At 43.8% G+C, this 19,565-nt stretch overlaps 1 protein-coding gene and 1 long non-coding RNA gene across 26 annotated transcripts in view; one reads left to right on the forward strand and one right to left on the reverse strand.

The window, feature by feature from the left end:
• The window catches only part of LOC119622601 (uncharacterized), a 40,501-nt gene extending 34,861 nt beyond the window's left edge, over window positions 1-5,640 (forward strand). Inside the window, exon 4 of the long non-coding RNA XR_012092018.1 lies at window positions 1,069-5,640. This is a non-coding gene — a long non-coding RNA (uncharacterized lncRNA). The remainder of the gene's footprint in view (window positions 1-1,068) is intronic.
• The window catches only part of KANTR (KANTR integral membrane protein), a 90,111-nt gene extending 71,550 nt beyond the window's left edge, over window positions 1-18,561 (reverse strand). For 4 of the 25 annotated variants that reach the window (XR_012092001.1, XR_005239204.2, XR_012092007.1 and 1 more), the window contains exons 1-3: window positions 18,377-18,552; window positions 18,187-18,261; window positions 12,961-13,098 (exon numbers count right to left, since the gene is read on the reverse strand). The gene's annotated coding sequence lies outside the window, so the exon portion shown is untranslated. Of the gene's footprint in view, window positions 1-5,701; window positions 7,015-12,960; window positions 13,099-13,727; window positions 13,830-18,186; window positions 18,262-18,376 lie in introns of those variants that run through there. The other 21 variants (XR_012092009.1, XR_012091999.1, XR_012092000.1 and 18 more) reach the window with 14 other exon arrangements.
• Between the last annotated feature and the right edge of the window lie 1,004 nt (window positions 18,562-19,565).

A 19,565-nucleotide genomic window follows, 5' to 3' on the forward strand; every position in this document is an offset into this window, starting at 1 on the left:
CAGGGATCAAGAACAATCAGGGAGGCCAAGCACGGTGGCTCAGGTCTATAATCCCAAGCACTCTGGGAGGCCGAGGCAGGCAGACTGCTTGAGCCGAGGAGTTTGAGACCAGCCTGGGCAACATAGCCAGACCCTGTCTCTATTTTTTAAGGAAAAAAATTTTTTAACCTGGGGTGGTGGCTCAACGCCTGTAATCCCAACACCTTGGGAGGCCGAGGCAGGTGGATTGCTTGAGCTCAGGAGTTCGAGACCAGCCTGGGCAATGTGGCGAAACCCCGTCTATACAAAAAATACAAAAAAATTAGCTGGATGTAGTGGCGCATGTCGGTGGTCCCAGTTACTTGGAAGGCTGAGGCAGGAGGGTCACTTGAGGCTGGGAGGCAGAGGTTGCAGTGAGCCGAGATCGTGCCACTGCACTCCAGCCTGGGTGACAGAGTGAGACTCTGTCTCAAAATAAATCTTGTTTTGTTTTGTTTTTAAAAAGAACAATCAACTGGGTGCAGTGGCTCACACCTGTAATCCCAGCACTTTGGGAGGCTGAGGCGGGCAGATCCCTTGAGGTCAGGAGTTCGAGACCAGCCTGGCTAACATGGTGAAATCCCATCTCTACTAAAAATACAAAAATTAGATGGGCATGGTGGCACATGCCTGTAATCCCAGCTACTCGGGAGGCTGAGGCATGAGAATAGCTTGAACCAGGGAGCCAGAGGTTGCAGTGAGCTGAGATCGCGCCACTGCACTCCAGCCTGGAGTGGGTGGGTGACAGAGCAAGACTCTGCTTCAAAAAAAAAAAAAAAAAAAGAACAATCAGGGAAAGGGAAACATACCACCACCAAAGGAACAAAAGAAAGCACCAGTAAATGACCCTAAAAAGAAGAGACTTATGAAATGGCTTACAAAGAATTCAAAGTAATTATATAAAGGAAGCTCAAAACTTCAAGAAAATATGCAGGGACAATTCAACGGTATCATGAAAAAATGAATAAAATGAAACATTTAACAGAGAGACAAATTATTTTTAAAATTAGGTTTTTTTTTGTTTGTTTTTTTGTGTGTTTTCTGCTATAGGCTTGGTTGGTTGCTGTTGAAATGGGCAAGTTCACGAAATGTGGGAAAGTGGTACTGGTCCTGGCTGAATGCTACTCTGGACACAAAGCTGTCACCATGAAGAATGTTGATAAGGGCACCTCAACCTTCCCCTACAGCCATGCTCTGGTGGCTGGAATTGATTGCTATCCCTGCAAATGACAGCTGCGCATGGGCAAGAAGAAGATTGCCAAAAGGTCAAAGATAAAGTCTTGTTAAAGTTCATAGTTATAATCATCTCATGCTCACAAAGTACTCTGTTGATATCCCCTGAGTGGGATATCCCACTCAGAACTGATAAAGCAGAAAAAAGAATCTGTGAACCTGAAGACACATTGTTTGAAAACATACAGTCATAGGGGGAAAAATGAAAAAGAAATAAGACAGCTTATGGGATTTATAGGATAGCTTCAAATTTTTGAATTATAGAGTTCATGAAGGAGAAGAAAAAAACAAATGAACAGAAAGCTTACTTTAAAAAGTAATAGCAGAAAGTTTTCCAAGTTTGGAGAAAGATACAAAATATCCAGGCATAGGTCAAAGTTCTCCAATCAAATTAAATTCAAACAAGACTATACAAAAACATATAATCAAACTGTCAAAAATCAAGGACAAGCAGAGGATCCTTGAAAGTAGCAAGAGAAAAGAAGCAAATAACAGGTACAGGAGTTCTAAAAAGGCTAGCAGCAGATTTCTCAGTGGACACTTTATAGGCCATGAAAAAGTGAAATAATCTATTCAGTGTGCTGAAGGAAAAAAACCTTTCAACCAAAAAGACTGCACCAGCAAAGCCGCCCTTCAGAAATGAAGGAGAGGAAAAGTCATTATATGAAAAAGACACTTGCACGCGCATGTTTATAGCAGCACAATTCACAACTGCAAAACCATGGCACCAGCCCAAATGCCCATCAGCTAACAAGTGGATAAGGAAACTGTGGTAATATATATACCATGGAATACTACTCAGCCATAAAAAGGAATGAAATAATGGCATTTGCAGCAACCTGGATGGAATCGGAGACCATTATTTTAAGTGAGGTAACTCAGGAATGGAAAACCAAACATTATATGTTCCCAATCACAAGTGGGAGCTAAGCTATGAGGATGCAAAGGCATAAGAATGACACAATGGGCTTTGGGCACTCAGGGGAAAGGGTGGGAGGGGGTGAGGGATAAAAGACTACACATTGGGTATAGTGTATACTGCTTGGGTGATGGGTACACCAAAATCTCAGAAATCACCACTAAAGAATTTACCCATGTAGGCAATCACCACCTGTTCCCCAAAAACCAACTGAAATTTTAAAAATAATAATTAAAAAGCAAGAAATGAAGGAGAGACAAGAGACTTTTCAAGATAAACAAAAGCTGAGGGAGTTCATCGCCACCAGATCTGTCTTCAAGAAATGCTAAAATTAGCTTGTCTAACCCGCCTTATTTTGTTGTTGTTGTTCTATTTTGTTTTAAGTTTTTAGCAGCCTGAAGCCATGGTTTTTAGTTTCTGTGTCTAGTGATAAGCAGAAAAAAGGGATGAGGAAGGGGCTTTACTGGCTCAACTAGAAACAGAAACTAAGAACCCACGACTGTATTTGTTCCCTTGGACACCTCTGTGCTAAAGAGAGTTTTTCAAGCTGCAAGAAAAGAATGCTAATTAGTAACACGAAAACACATGAAAGTATAAAACTTCCTGGTAAAAGTAAGTATACAGTCAAATTCGGAACACTATAATACTGTAATGGTGGTGTGTAGATTGCTTATACATGTAGTATACAGGTTAAGAGGTAAAATTATTAAAATAATATCTACAATAATTTGTTAACAGATACACATTATAAAAAGAAATAAATTATACCATCAAAACCATAAAATGTGGTGAGGGGGTGGAGCGTAAGTGTAGAGTTTTTTAATGCACTCAAAGTTAAGTTCTTAACAGCTTAAAATAGCCAGTTACAAGATGTTTTAGGCCGGGTGTCGTGACTCAGGCCTGTACTCCTAGCACTTTAGGAGGCCAAGGCAGGAGGACTGCTTGAGTTCAAGCCAGGAGTTTGAGACCAGCCTGGGCAACATAGCAAGACCCCATCTCTAAAAAAAAAAAATTTTAACTTAGCTGGGCGAGGTTGTTGCATGCCTCTAGTTGCAGCTCTTCAGAAGGCTGAGGCAGGAGGACTGCTTAAGCCCAGAAGGTTGAGGCGGTGGGCTGTGATTGCACCACTGCATTCCAGCCTGGGTGACAGAGCAAGACTCTGTCTCAAAAATAAATAAATAAATAAAATGTATAAAATAAAGAAGTAATATCAGTCATTCTCGAACTCTTCCAAAAAACTGAAGAAGAAGGCATACTTCCAAACTCTTTTTTTTTTTTTTTTTTGAGACAGAGTCTTGCTCTGTCACTCAGGTTGGAGTGCAGTGGCGCAATCTCGGCTCACTGCAACCTTCATCTCTCGGATGCAAGCAATTCTCCTGCCTCAGCCTCCTGAGTAGCTGGGATTACAGGCGCATGCCACCACGCCTGGCTAATTTTTGTATTTTTAGTAGAGACGGGGTTTCACCATGTTGGTCAGGCTGGTCTCAAACTTCTGACCTTGTGATCCACCCGCCTCGGCCTCCCAAAGTGCTGGGATTACAAGTGTGAGCAACTGCACCTGACCCCAGACTCTTTTTATTAGGCCAGCATTACCCCGATACCAAAGCCAGACAATGACACTAGAGGAAAAGAAAATTACAGGCCAATATCCCTGATGAACACAGAAGCAAAAATCCTCAACAAAGTACTGGAAACCATATTTAACAGTATGTCAAATGGATCATTTACTATGATCAAGTAGGATTTATCACAAGGATGCAAGGTTGGTTCAACCATGCGAATTAGCAGAATGAAGGATAAAAATCGTACATCAATAGATGCAGAAAAAGCATTTGGCAAAATTCAACATCCCTGCATGATAGAAACTCAAAAAACTAGATATAGGAGAAATGTACCTCAACATAATAAATACCATATATAACAAACCCACAGCTACCATCATACTCAATGGTGAAAAGCTGAAAGCCTTTCCTTTAAGATGAGGAACTCCTGTCACTTCTATTCTACAGGATACTAGAAGTTCCAGCCAGAGGAATAAGTCAAGAGAAAGAAATAAAAGGCACCCAAATTGGACAGGAAGAAGAAAAATTGTTCCCATTTGCAGATGACACAATCTTAAATATAGAAAACGCTAAAGACTCCACCAAAAAACTGTTAGAACAAGCCCGGGTGCAGTGGCTCATGCCTGTAATCCCAGCACTTTGGGAGGCCAAGGCAAGCAGATGGCTTGAGGTCAGGAGTTTGAGACTATCCTGGCCAACATGGTGAAACCCTGTCTCTACTAAAATATAAAACTTAGCCAGCCATGGTGGCACATGCCTATAGTCCCAGCTACTCAGGAGGCTGAGGCATGAGGACTGCTTGAACCCAGGAGACAGGGGTGCAGTGAGCTGAGAACATGCCACTGCACTCCAGCTTGGGTGATACAGTGAGACTCCGTTTAAAAAAAAAAGAAAAGAAAAGAAAAGAAAAAGAAAACCGTTAGAACAAATAAATTCAGTGAAGTTGCAGGATACAAAATCAACATACAAAAATCAGTAGCATTTCTATACACTAACAACCAACTATCTGAAAAAGAAATCAAGAAAGCAATTCCATTTATAATAGCTACAGAAAAAAAGGTAAAATACTTAGGAATAGCCGGGCGCAGTGGCTCATGCCTGTAATCCCAGCACTTTGGGAGGCTGAGGCAGGCAGATCACGAGATCAGGAGTTTGAGACCAGCCTGGCCAACATGGTGCAACCCCATCTCTACTAAAAATACAAAAAATTAGCTGGGTGTAGTACTGGGTGCCTGTAATCCCAGATACTCCAGAGGCTGAGGCAGGAGAATCACTTGAACCCGGAAGGCGGAGGTTGCAATGAGCCGAGAGCACACCACTGCACTCCCAGTCTGGGCAACAGAGTGACTCCGTCTCAACAAAAAAGAAAAAAAGAAAAAGTCCAGCTAGGTGCAGTGGTTCACACCTGTAATCCCATGAGTTCAAGGCTGTAGTGGGCTATGATGGAGCCACTACACTCTAGTTTGAGCAACAGAGCAAGACTTTGTCTCTAAAAAACAAACCCCTGACTCTGAGATAAAAGCATGAGGAGATTAAAAATTTTTTTTAATTAAAAAATATCCCATTTTAAAGTAGCATCAAAAAGAATAAAATGCCTAGGAATAAATTTAACAAAGGAACTGTAAGACTTGTACACTGAAAACTATAAAACACTCCTGAAAGAAAATTAAAGATCTAAATAAATCCCATGTTCACAGACTGGAAGACAATATTGTTAACTGGCAATACTCCCCAAGTTGATACATAGATTCAACATAATCTCTATGAGAATTTCAGCTGTTATTGCTATTTTTTTGTTTTTTTTTGTTTTTTGTTTTTTTAAGAAATTGACAAGCTGCTGAGTTTGGTAGATCATGCCTGTAATACCAGCACTTTGGGAGGATGAGGGAGGATTGTTCGAAGTTTGGTATCAGCCTGAGCTACAAAGCAAGACTCTCTCTCTACAAAAAAAAAAAAAAAAAAAAAAGCAAAGAGGATCACTTGAGCCCAGGAGTTCAAGGCTGCAGTGAAGTATAATCACACCATTGCACTCCAGCCTGGGCAACAGAGAAAGATCCTATCTGTAAAAGAAAAAAAAAAGAAAGAAATTGGAAAGCTGATCCTAAAATTCGTATGAAAATGCAAGGATAGCCAAAACAATCTTGAAAAAGAACAAAGTTGGAAGACTCTCACTTCTTGATTTCAAAACTTGCTACAACTACAGTAATTAAGACAGTGTGGTCTAGCATAGTGACAGACATGCAAATCAATGGAACAGAATTAAGAGTCCAGAAGTTAACCTTTATGTTTATGTTTTATGGTCAATTCTTTATTTTTTTCAGAGATGGGGTGTCACTATGTTGCCCAGGCTGGCCCTGAACTCCTGGGCTAAAGTGATCCTCCTGCTTCAGCCTCTCTAGTATCTGGGACTACAGATGGGTGTCACCATACTCAGTCTATGGTCAACTGATTTTTGACAAGGTTGCCAAGACAATCCAACGGTAAAAAGAATATTTTTCAACAAAAGGTGCTGAGAAAACTAGATATCCATGTCAGAAGAAAAAACCTGTACCCCTACTCTCACACTATACACAAATATTAACTCGAAATGGGCTGGGTACAGTATGTCTGTAATCCCAGCACTTTGGGAGGCTAAGGTAAGAGAATCACTTGAGCCCAGGAGCTCGAGACCAGCATGGGCAGATAGGGAGACCTCATCTCTACAAAAAATACAAAAATTAGCTGTGTGTGATGGCTCACACCTTTAGTGTCAGCTACTCAGGAGGCTGAGGTGGGGGTATCACTTGAGCCTAAGAGGTCAAGGCTGCAGTGAGCTGTGATCGTGCCACTGCATTCTAGCCTGGGTGACAGAATGAGACCCTGTCTTGAAACAAAAATAACTCAAAATGGATCACTGTCCTAAATGTAAGAGCTAAAACGATAAAATTCCTAGAAGAAAACATAGGAATAGATCTTCGTCACCCTGAGTGAGGGGATGATTTATTGGATATAACACCAAATGCCCAAGTGACAACAAAATAGGTAAGCTGGACATCACTGAAATTAAAACCTACTGTACATCAAAAGATACTATCAATAAAATGAAAAGAACCCACAGAATGGGAGAAAATATTTACAATTCATATTATCTGACAAAGGACTTATATCCAGATACATAAAGAAGTCCTGGCCAGGCGTGGTGGCTCACGCCTGTAATCCTAGCACTTTGGGAGGCCAAGGCAGGCGGACTGCCTGAGTTCAGGAGTTCAAGACCAGTCTGGGCAACACAGCGAAACCCCATCTCTATGAAAATACAAAAGAAAAAAAAAAATTAGCCGGGTGTGGCATTGTGTGCCTGTAGTCCCAGCTGAGGGAGGCTGAGGCAGGAGAACTGCTTGAACCCAGGAGGCGGAGGTTGCAGTAAGCCGAGATCACGCCACTGCACTCCAGCCTGGGTGACAAAGTGAGACTCCGTCTCCAAAAAAAAGAAGTCCTGCAACTCAATAATAAAAAGACACATAATCCAATTAAAAATAGGCGAAGAATTTGAACAGACATTTCTCCAAAGATATACAAGCATATAAAAGGACATTCAATATCATGAGTTATTAGGGAAATGAAAATCAAAACTATAATGAGACACCACTTTCATACCCACTAGGATGGCTATAATAAAAAAGACAAACGAAAAGTGCTGATGAGGATATGGAGAAGTTAGAACCTTTATACGTTGCTGATAGGACTGTAAAATGGCATAGCCACTTGTGCAAACAGTTTGATAGCTCCTCAAAAAGTTAAACACAAGGCGGGGCACCACGGCTCATACCTATAATCCCAGCACTTTGGGAGGCCGAGGAAGGCAGATCACTTGAGCCCAGGAGTTCAAGACCAGCCTGGGCAACGTGGCAAAACCCCATCGCTACAAAAAATACAAAATTAGCCACGTGTGGTGGCATGTGCCCATGGTCCTAGCCACTCAGGAGGAAAAGAAAAAAAAAAGTTAAACATAGAGCTACGATATGACAGCAATTCCACTCCACATTCAGAGAAGCGTTAGTCATATTAGCCAACATGAAAGCAACTGAACTGACCAACTGGGTAGTGGAGGTAGATCCATACGACAGAATATCATGACAATAGGAAGGAATGATACATGCAACAGCATGGATGGACCTCAAAACATTATGCTAAGCAAAAGAAGCCAGCCATCAAGACCAGTATCTTGTATGATCTCATTTATATGGAATATCTAGAATAGACAAATCTCTAGATAGAGACAGAAAGTATATCAGTAGGTGGCTAGGACTGGGGAGAAGACTAATGGGAAGTGACTGCTAATGAGTATGAAACGTCTTTGGTGGGGGTGCCGGGGTGAAAATGTTCTAAAATTGATCACGATTGGGAGGTTGAGGCGGGTGGATCACTTGAGGTCAGGAGTTTGAGACCACACTGGCCAACATGGTAAAACTCCGTCTCTACTAAAAATACAAAAATTAGCCAGGCATAGTGGTGTGCACCTGTAATCTCAGTTACTTGGGAGGCTGAGGCAGGAAAATCACTTGAACCCAGCAAACAGAAGCTGCAGTGAGCTGAGATTGTACCACTGCACTCCAGCTTGGGTGACAGAGCGAGAGTCTGTCTCAAAAAATAAAAATAAATAAATAAAACTACTGAATGGTATACTTTTATTTATTTATAATATTATTTATTATTATTTTAACAGTACCCTTTAAAAGGGTGAATTTTACTCTGGAGGTTGAGGCCAGAGGACCACTTGAGCCCAGGAGTTCAAGTCCAGCCTGGGCAATATAGTAAGATCCTGTCTCAAAAATAAATAAATAAAAGGTGAATTAGATGGTATGTGACATGTATCTCAATGAAGTTGCAACGAAAAGATGGATGAAGTAATAGAATGTCTGTGTGCTAATGAGAATGATCTTGTAGAGAGAGGGGAAAACTGGAGGAACCATGCCCTCAAGTAGGTGAGAGAGGATGGGATTGAGTGCCAAAGTGGAGAGACTGGATTTTGATGACAGTAGGAGCACCTTATCCAGAACAGAGAGAAGGCAGAGTATGTGGATACAGATGCTATGTGGTAGTTGGATGTAGTGGTGGGAATATGCAGATGTTTTATTCCAATGGTTTTCATGTTTTCAGTCAAGTAGGAAGCCTGAGTGTAAGGACAGGAAAGGAAATGTTGAGGATTTCAGCAGAGAAGGTACAAAACAATCATCATCCAGGAGGGTAGGAGAGGAAATGCAATGGAGCAGGTAGAGAGCTGGATTTAACCAGGGCTGAGGCTGTGCCTGGTAAAGTGGATGGTAAGTACGCTGAAGTGACAGAAGGTGGAGGGAAGTGAGACTGTCCACCCAGGAATGACTGTAACGGTGGGCCATGGAATCTAAGCTGATTAAAGGAGGGATATGGGAGCATGGAGGAAGTGAAGGGGAGTGAAAGTGTTCAATGCCAGTGGGATTGAGGGATTGCTGGAGTTGGAGTACTAGTAGGTGTGAGCTAGAAAAATAGGAGGCACTGGCTAGAGAAGAGGATGCCTGAAACTGAGCATATGGAAACAATGCAGTCACAGGTACTGACAAGAACAAGGGTCAGGCTTGGCGTAGTGGGTCACACCTGTAATCCTAGCACTTTGGGAGGCCCAGGCAGGTAGGTCACTTGAGGTCAGGAGTTCGAGACCAGCCTGGCCAACATGGTGAAATGCCGTCTCACAAAATTTAGCTGACCGTGGTGGCAGGCACCTGTAATCTCAGCTACTCTGGAGGCTGAGGCAGGAAAATCACTTGAACCCAGGAGGCGGAGGCTGCAGTGAGCTGAGATCGCACTACTGCACTCCAGCCTGGTGACTCCGTCTCAAAGAAAAAACAAGGGTCAGACTATTGGAGTAGGTAGCTGAGGTGGGGTTAAAAGGCAGGATCATTGTAGGGTGGCAAATCACAGAACTAATAGATGAAAATATTAGAAGGATCAGCTACAAAGATATTAAAGTCACCAAGAATTAGGATAGGACCAGTGTTAAAGAGAATGACAGTGAGATCTTAGCTAAACTCATCTAGAAATGGTAATGACAGGGGCAGATATGTGTGTATGTCTGTATATGATGATACAAAGTGGTAGCTGATGGTATATTCTGATGATATGAGATTTACAACAGGGTTGCTGATATTTATATAATCCCAACATATTAAATCACTTATTAATTATGAAAGAAAAAAGGGGAACTCTAGTGGAAAAACCTGACAGACACCACCTTAAACAAGGACTCAAAGTGAACAAAACCAGTATCAGGACAAAATGACATCACATGCCTCCTGATAGGAAGCACTGAAGACATAACTTCTCTTCTGCAGTATTCTCACCAGAATTACATAACTTGAATATAAGCACAGTGAAACTTGAAACAAACCCCAATTCTATGAAATAACTGTCCAGGAGTCTTCTAAATGATCAAAATCATAAAAGACAAAGACTCAAGAACTGTTCCATACTGGAAGAGCCTAAGGAGGCATGATAACTAAAGGTAATGTGGGAGCCTGAACTGAATCCTTGAAAAGTGGCACTAGTGAAAAACTGATGTAATCTAAAGAAGCTCTGTAGTTTCGTTAAGAGTACAGGCAATACCTCATTTTATTGTGCTGCACTTTATTGCACTTCACAGATACTGTGTGTTTTACTAATTGAAGGTTTGTGGCAAAGTTGTATTGAGTAAATCTATGAGTGCCATTTTTCCAACAGCATGTGCTCACTTAGTGTCTCTGTCTTACATTTTGGTAATTTTCACATTTCAAATCTTTTCTTTTATCTGTTATGGTGATCTTTGATCAGTGATTTTTTTTTTTTTTTTTTTTTTTTGAGACAGGGTTTCACTCCTGTCACCCAGGCTGGAGTGCAGTGGCGTTATCTCAGTTCACTGCAGCCTTTGCCTCCTGGGCTCAAGTGATTCTCCTGCCTCAGCCTCCCTGAGTAGCTGGGACTAGCGGCACACGCCATGGGGCCCAGCTTAATTTTTGTATCTTTTGTAGAGATGGAGTTTCACCATCTTGCCTACGCTGGTCTTCAACTCCTGAGGTCAAGCAATCCACTCGCCTTGGCCTCCCAAAGTGCTGGGATTACAGGCGTGAGCTACTGCACCCTGCCTAGATCAGTGATCTTTGGTGTAACTATTTGTAAGTGTTTTAGGGTACCATGAACTGTACCCATGTAAGATGGCAACCTGAACTGACAAATACATATGTTCTGGCTGCTCCAGTGACTGGCTATTCCTCCATCTCTCTCCCTCTCCTCAGGCCTCCCTGTCCGAGACACAACAATATTGAAATTAGGTCAATTAATAACCCCACAATGCCTTCTAAGTATTCAAGTGAAAGGAAGTGTCTCAACGTCTCTCACTTTATTTTTTATTTTTTTAGAGACAGTGTCTTGCCATGTTGCCCAGGCTGGTCTCGAACTCCTCAGCTCACACAATCCTCCCGCCTCAGCCTCCCAAAGTGCTGGGATTACAGCCGTGAGCCATTGTGCCCAGCCTTCAATAGCTCTCACTTTAAATCAAAGGCTAGAAATAATTAAGCTTTGTGAGGAAGGCATGTTGAAAGCTGAGAAAGGCCGAAGTCTAGGCTTCTTGTGCTGAACAGTTAGCCAAGTTGTGAATGCAAAGGAGAAGTTTTTGAAGGAAATAAAAAGTGCTACTCCAGTGAACACATGAGTGATAAGACAGTGAAACCGTGTTATTATGGATATTGAGAAAGTTTGGGTGGTCTGGCTAGACAATCAAATCAGCCACAACATTTCCTTAAGCCAAAGCCTAATTCAGAGCAAGGCCCTAACTCTTTTCAATTCTATGAAGGCTGAGAAAGGTGAGGAAACTACGGAAGAAAAGTTGGAAGCTAGCAAAAGTCGGTTCACGAGGAGAGAAGCCATCTCCGTAACATAAAAGTGCAAGGTGAAGCTGCAAGTGCTGATGCAGAAGTTGCAGGAAGTTATCTAGAAAAATCTACCTAAGATAGTTGGTGAACAACAGATTTTCTTTTTCTTTTTTTTTGAGACAGAGTTTTGCTCTTGTTGCCCAGGCTGGAATGCAGTGGCGCGATCTCGGCTCACTGCAGTCTCTGCCTTTGGGTTTCAACTGATTCTCCTGCCTCAGCCTCTCGAGTAGCTGGGATTACAGGTGCCCGCCACCACACCTGGCTAATTTTTGTATTTTTAGTAGAGACGGGGTTTCACTATGTTGGTCAGGCTGGTCTCGAACTCCTGACCTCATGATCCGCCCACCTTTGCCTCCCAAAGCGCTGGAATTACAGGCGTGAGCCACCATACCCGGTCAACAGATTTTCCTTTTCTTTCTTTTCTTTTTTTTTTTTTTGAGACAGAGTCTTGCTCTGTCGCCCAGGCTGGAGTGCAATGGCATGATCTCAGCTCACCGCAACCTCTGCCTCCTGGGTTCAAGTGATTCTCCTGCCTCAGCCTCTCGAGTAGCTGGGGTTATAGGCATGCGCCACTATGCCCAGCTAATTTTGTATTTTTAGTAGAGGCAGGATTTCTCCATGTTGGTTAGGCTAGTCTTGAACTGCCAACCTCAGGTGATCCGCCCGTCTCGGCCTCCCAAAGTGCTGGGATTACAGGCGCGAGCCATCGCACGTGGCCAACAGATTTTCAGTGTAGCTGAAACAGTCTTATACGGGGAGAATATGCCATCTAGTACTTTTATAGCTAGAAAGAAGTCAATACCTGGCTTCAAAGCATCAAAAGACAGGATGACTCTCTTGTTAGAGGCTCACGAAACTGGTGACTTTTAACTTGAAGCCAGTGTTCATTTTACCATTCTGAAAATCCTAGGATCCTTAAGAACTATGCTAAATATACTCTGTGCTCTATAAACGGAGCAACAAAGCCTGGATGATAGCAAATCTGTTTATAGCCTAGTTTATTAAATATTTTAAACCTACTGTTGAGACCTGCTACTCAGATAAAAAGATTCCATTCAAAATATTACTGCTCATTGAAAATGCACCTGATCACCTAAGAGCTCTGATGGAGATGTACAAGGAGATTCATGCTGTTTTCATGCCTGCTAACACAACATCCATTCTGCAGCCCATGGATCAAGGAGTAATATTGATTTTCAGGTCTTATTATTTAGGAAATACATTTCATAAGTCTATAGCTGCCATAGATAGACAGTGATTCCTCTGATGGATCCAGGAAAAGTAAATTGAAAATCTTCTGGAAAGGACTCACCATTCTAGATGCCATTAAGAACATTTGTGATTCATGGGAGGAGGTCAAAATATCAACATTAACAGGAGTGTAGAAGAAGTTAACTCCAACCCTCAGGGATGACTTTCAGGGGTTTCAAGACTTCAGTAGAGGAAGCAACTGCAGAGATGGTAGAAATAACAAGAGAATCAGAATTAGAAGTGGAGGCTGAAGAAATGACTGAATTGCTGCCATCTAATGATCAAACTTTTTTTTTTGAGATGGAGTCTCGCTCTGTTGCCCAGGCTGGAGTGCAGTGGCGCGACCTCAGCTCACTGCAACCTCCGCCTCCCATGTTCAAGGGATTCTCCTGCCTCAGTCTCCTGAATAGCTGGGACTACAGGTGCCCGCCACCATGCCTGGCTAATTTTTTTGTATATTTAGTAGAGACAAGGTTTCACCGTGCTGGCCAGGCTGGTCTCAAACTCCTGACCTCAGGCAATTCACCAGACTTGGCCTCCCAAAGTGCTGGGATTACAGGTATGAGCCACCGCGCCAGGACCATGATGAAACTTTAATGGAGCCTGGGCAACAAAGTGAGACCCTGTCTCCACAAAAATTAAAAAAAAAAAAAAATAGCTGGGCATGGTGGCACATACCTGTGGTCCCCACTACTCTGGAGGCTGAGGCAGGAGGACTGCTTGAGGCCAGGAGTTCGAGATTAGCCTGGACAACACAACAAGACCCCACCTTTGCAAAATTTCAAAAACTGGCTGGGCGTGGTGGCATGCACCTATAGTCTCAGCTACCTGGGAGGCTGAGGTGGGAGGATTGCTTGAGCCTGGGAGGTCGAGGCTGCAGTGAGCTGTGATCGCACCACTACACTCTGGCCTGGGTGACAGAGCAAGATCCTGTCTCAGAAAAAAAAAAGAAAAAAGTTAGTGGATGAGGAGTTGCTTCTTATGGATGAGCAAAATAGTGATTTCCTGGGATGGAATCTACTGGTGAGGATGCTGTGAACACTGTGGAAATGACAACAAAAGATTTAGAATATTACATAAACTTAGTTAACAAAGTAGTAGCAGGGTTTGAGAGAACTGACTCCAGTTTTGAAAGATGTTCTACTGTGGGTAAAATGCTATTAAACAGCATCACACGCTACAGAGAAACCTTTTGTGAAAGGAAGAGTCAACGTGCCAAACTTCATTGATATCTTATTTTAAGAATTTGCCACAGCCACCCCAACCAGCAACCACCACCCTGCTCAGTCAGCAACCATCAACATCGAGGTAAGACCCTCCACCAGCAAAAAATTACAACTTGCTGAAAGCTGGGATGATCTTTAGCATTTTTTAGCAATATAGTATTTTTAAATTAAGGTAAATACTTTTTTTGATACAATGCTATTGTACACTTAACGGACTATGGTACAGTGTAAACACAACTTTTATATGCACTGGGAAACCAAAAACTTCATCTGACTTGCTTTATTGTGTTGGTCTGGAACTGAACCTGTGATATGTCTGTATGTACCAATGTTAATTTTCTAGTTTTGATAGTTAAACTGTAGTTATATAATTTATTTCTTTTCTTTTCTTTTTTTTTGAGAGAGTCTCGCTCTGTCACCCAGGATGGAGTGCAGTGGTACGATCTCGGCTCACTGCAACTCACCCAGGATGGAGTGCGGTGGTATGATATCGGCTCACTGCAACCTCCGCCTCCTGAGTTCAAGCAATTCTCCTGCCTCAGCCTCCCAAGTAGCTGGGACTACAGGCGTGCGCCACCACACCCTACTAATTTTTGTATTTTTAGTAGAGATGGGGTTTCACTGTGTTGCCCAGGCTGGTCTCGAACTCCTGACCTCAGGTGATCCACCCACCTCGGCCTCCCAAAGTGCTGGAATTACAGGCGTGAGCCACCACGCTCAGGCTGTAATTATATAATTTCTTAACATGTGGGGAATCTAAGTGAAGAATATATGAGAATTCTTGTAAAATTTTTGAAGCTTTTTAAGTTTGAAATTATTTTAGGTTTAAGAATTCTTGGTCGGGCCCGGTGGCTCACACCTGCAATCCCAGCACTTTGGGAGGCCGAGGTGGGCGGATCACTTGAGGTTAGGAGTTCAAGACCAGCCTGGCCAACATGGTGAAACCCTGTCTCTACTAAAACTACAAAAATTAGCCAGGCGTGGTGGTGCATGCCTGTAGTCCCAGCTACTTGGGAGGCTGAGGCAGGAGAATCACTTGAACCCAGGAGGCCGAGGCTGCAGTGAGCCAAGATTGTGCCACTGCACTCTAGCCTGAGTGACAGAGTCAGATTCCGTCTTAAAAAAAAAAAAAAAAAAACTTAAATGAAAAAAGAGTTGTTTAAGGAGGGAGAATGTCTGGAAAGGGTAACTAGGAGCAAGCACACCCACCCTCACCCTCACCACCCAGTCTCCTGGTAAGAGGGGTATGAGAGGGCTGCCGGGAGGAAAGAGTGTTCAGGGGAAAGCCAGGCTGTTACTTAAGCAGTGGTTCTCACTGAAAGGTGGGGGCTGGACAATTAAAGGGTGTTTCAGGACATTCATTCTTTCTTTTTTTCTTTTTCTTGAGACGAAGTTTCACTCTTGTTGCCCAGGCTGGCTCACTGCAACCTCCACCTCCTGGGTTCAAGCTATTCTCCTGCCTCAGCCTTCCCAGGAGCTGGGATTACAGGCATGCGCCATCACGTCAGCCTGGCTAATTTTTGTATTATTAGTAGAGATGGGGTTTTACCATGTTGGCCAGGCCAGTCTCGAACTCCTCACCTCAGGTGATCCACCCACCTCGGCCTCCCAAAGTGCTGGGATTACAGGTGTGAGCCACAGTGCCTGACCCATTTTTTATTGTTTGAGCCACGTGCCCGACCCATTTTTTATTTTTTTTATTTTTTTTATTTTTTTGAGACAGGGTCTTGCTGTCACCCAGGCTCTGGAGTGCAGTGGTGCAATCCTGGCCCACTGTAACCTCCGCCTTCTGGGCTCAAGCAATCCTCCCATCTCAGCCTCCTGAGTAGCTGGGACTACAGGCGTGCACCACAACACCTGGCTAATTTCTGTATTTTTTGTAGAGACGGAGTTTCATCATGTTGGCCAGGCTGGTCTCGAACTCCTGGACTCAAGTGATCTGCCCACCTTGGCCTCCCAAAGTGCCGGGATTACAGGCGTGAGCCATCACACCCGGCCCTGTTTGGGGGCATTTTTGACTGTGACAATAATTGGAGATCATCAGTGACAACCCCGGCTATGGACCAGGGATGCTCAGCCCTCTGCAGTGTACAGGACAGCTCCACACCACGAAGAATCATACCACGTCCCATACAACTTTAGAATATCTCACCAGTCATGTAGGTGAAAAACCTGTTCATTTCTTCTTTTATTCATTCAACAAACATTCATTGAGAAAGTCTACTAGGTGTCAAGCACTATTTTAGGTAATAGGAATATATCATAGAACAAAAAAGACAAAAATCCCTGCCCTTCTGGAGCTTATAACTGAGTGGGAGAGTCAGACAAAAAACAGCAAACATACTAAGCAGTTAATGCTGCACTGTGAAAAAGGTGTAGAATACCATGTAACAGACAGAGCAGGGGCATATTAGGGGAGAGCTGCAATTTTCAACAGGATGGTCAGGGGGGCCCTCTGAGAAAGTGACAGCTGAGTAGAGGCTTGAAGGAAGCAAGGGCCTCAGTCTCGTGGGTATTTGAGGAAAAAGCATTCCTGATACACGGAATGCAAAACCCCTGAGGTGGAAGTATGCGTAAGGTGTTCAAGTAATAGTAAGGCGGCCAGCATGGGTGGATAGAGTGAGCAAGGCAGGGAGAGCGGTGGGAGATAAGGTCAGGGAGATTAAGAGGGTCTGATCATGGATATGAATATATATTGATTTTTTCCAGAAATTTAACAACCATATAAACTAAGAAACTATTCCACATTATTTTGTTTAGAACTTTGTGAAGAACTGTTCATTGTTTAGGAAAACTGTATCACTCTACCTGTGGCTTCTGAATCACCAATCAACACACTCGTAGCTGTCACTATCACTAAGTGTAAGACCATTTCATTATGTCTTCTAGTGGAGTCATATCCCAGTCTTTGCATATATATGTATAATGTAATATACATTACTCTTCCTTTACTACTCTCTATATTACAATTAAGGCATTATATTAGTTTTCAGGGAATTATGTGTGTAGACAGATTCTATTTTCTATCCATTTCATTTTAGAAAAGTGAAGCATTTCAAAATATACCTTATTTAATAAAAAGCAATGTTGGGTCCAACAGGTATGAGAACGACCAAAGCATAGCAAGAAAATAAAGGGAGTATTCAGAAGCCAGGATGAGAATGGAGGGAATTTTGCTGATAACTGAAGGTGAGTTCCTTAAGGCCTGGTCAAAGGATTTCAGGATGAAAATAGAAAATAGGATGTCCAGGGCTGTATGGAGATGTAACCAGGAGATCTGTGGGCTTCTTCTGGTGACTAACATATAGGATAAGGGGTTATTAAAAAGTGGTTTTTAATCTAAGTTGCTCCCCACTTTGGGTATCTCTACTTGTTTAACAGAGTAGGCTGGGGAGCAAATAGTTCTCTCTTCAATGAGACCAGAAGCAACCCAAAGCCAGGTTCCATTTTTTAACCCACAAAACAGGTCAGAGCCCCAGGCTAAGCTCATGTCCTCGGGGGTAAACCAATTGCTACGAACTATGCACCTCTAACCTCTTAGGGTTGAGAAAGAGACGGGGTAAAAAGAGGAAAAACAGTAACAGAGAAAGGCAGAAGCATTCAGAAAGATCCAATGGAGGAAGGGTCTGAGACAGAGAAAAGACAGAAACCAAGAGAGACAATATTCTTTTCAATCAAGATAGTCATTATTTATTGAAAATTTTCTAAAGACTGGGTGCAGGGCAAAGTAACGCACATGCAATTGTCTCAGGTACAGATTATCAGACCCCCAATTGACAGATGAGGAAACTGAGGCCCAGGTTGGTGAAGGAGACAGCTCAAGGTCTCATAGCTAGTTTAAACTGGTCAGGTCAGGATTCAGCATCTCATGTCTACTACGTCTCAAAAAGTGGGACAGTCAGAAAGAGATAGAGATGGGAGAGGGGGTGCAGAGACAGACACGCACGCAGATGATCACGTGAGCGGCAGACCTGCATGGAACCGTTTCGAAAGACACCGAGGGTGGGAAGTGGGGCTGCGGAGGGCAGCAACAGGCACCGACTGCTCCGCAGAGTACTCACCCGTTTGCCGTCTGGGAGCCGCAGGAGCACTCGGCCTCCCTTTGCTACCCGCACGATCCTCCGCAACCCGCTGACCTAGGATTGAGAGGCCGCCCAAGTAAAAGCTCGCGCAGGCCCCACCCCTCGCGAGCTCCGGCCGGCCTCTTCCCGCTGCCACTCCCCCCACAGCCCAGTCTTTATGGCTTCTCACCGTACACCTCCGGCCGTCGCCGCCGCTGTCCCTCCTGCGCGCGCACAGATACGAGAGGACTACCGCAAGACCTGGAAGGATACACTGGACGCAACCCTTCCACGGGTTGCAGCGCGAGCAGGGGCACGGGCCTACGCCGCTACAGACGGCTCCCCGGCTCCCATTGGAGGAGTGCCCTTCTGCCTTTCCAGGGATTGGCTGGGGATGGAAACACTTTATTTTTACCCCCGAGGCTTAGAGCCAATCCGAGGAAAACTCCGCCCCTTCGGGGGACCTTGATTGGTTAAAGGAGCCAAGCCCACCCTTTAATAGGATTGGCCAGGAAAGGAGTACTCGTCATTGCCCTTTGCTGGTCTATTCGACAGGGCGTCTGGGGGCTAGTTGGCAATACGCAGGCGCGAAGCCGGAAGCCCAGCCAGGCGCCAAGTCATTGAACAATCGAGTTGTCTGGCTGCTTTGACGTTTTACTCTCCATAAGCCACCTTGCACTGCCACCGCTCTGCTAAGAGACGCAATTCTGCCCCTAGTTTCTCACAGCTCCACACCCACCTGCAGAGATTCCTAAGCCAGGTTTCTCTCACTCAAAGTGAGCAGAGTTCCTAATTCCATGCATGGAGGATGAGGTGGTTATGGGGACGTGGCGAGTTACCCACCAGTCCCTGATACCTACTGAGACATTGGTCAAGTGACGACCTCGCTAGGAGCCTCAGTTTAACCATCTGGTAATGGAAAGATGTTTTAAAATTTTCCTCACAATGTGTGAGGATTAAATGAGAGGACATATATGAATCAGTTGCCTGGGGCATAAACATTTAAGTTCTCTCCTCCCAATTCTTTCCCAGTGTTCAGGCGGGCAGAACTTATGGCCCAGAGAGGCAAACTGACTGGCTTGAAGTCACACAGCCAGGCTCCACCCCTCGCGCGCTCCGGCCCGGCCTCTTCCCGCTACCACTCCCCACCACCGTCCAGTCTTCGCGGCTTCTCACCGTAGACCGCCGGCAGTCGGCGCAATAAGACCCAGAATAAAACCCAGGCTTTCGTCTTCCAAAGGAAAGTTGTTTAAGAAGGAAGGAGAGATGGGAAGGACTCTCCGATTTGCAAGAGTTCTTAATTTGTATTCTACAGACCTCTAATCGAGGCTGGTGACAGGGTTTGGAGAAGCCCATGAATTTGGATGGAAACAAATTTA

This window comes from Chlorocebus sabaeus, chromosome X (assembly GCF_047675955.1).
Source record: "Chlorocebus sabaeus isolate Y175 chromosome X, mChlSab1.0.hap1, whole genome shotgun sequence".
Lineage (NCBI taxonomy): Eukaryota > Metazoa > Chordata > Mammalia > Primates > Cercopithecidae > Chlorocebus > Chlorocebus sabaeus.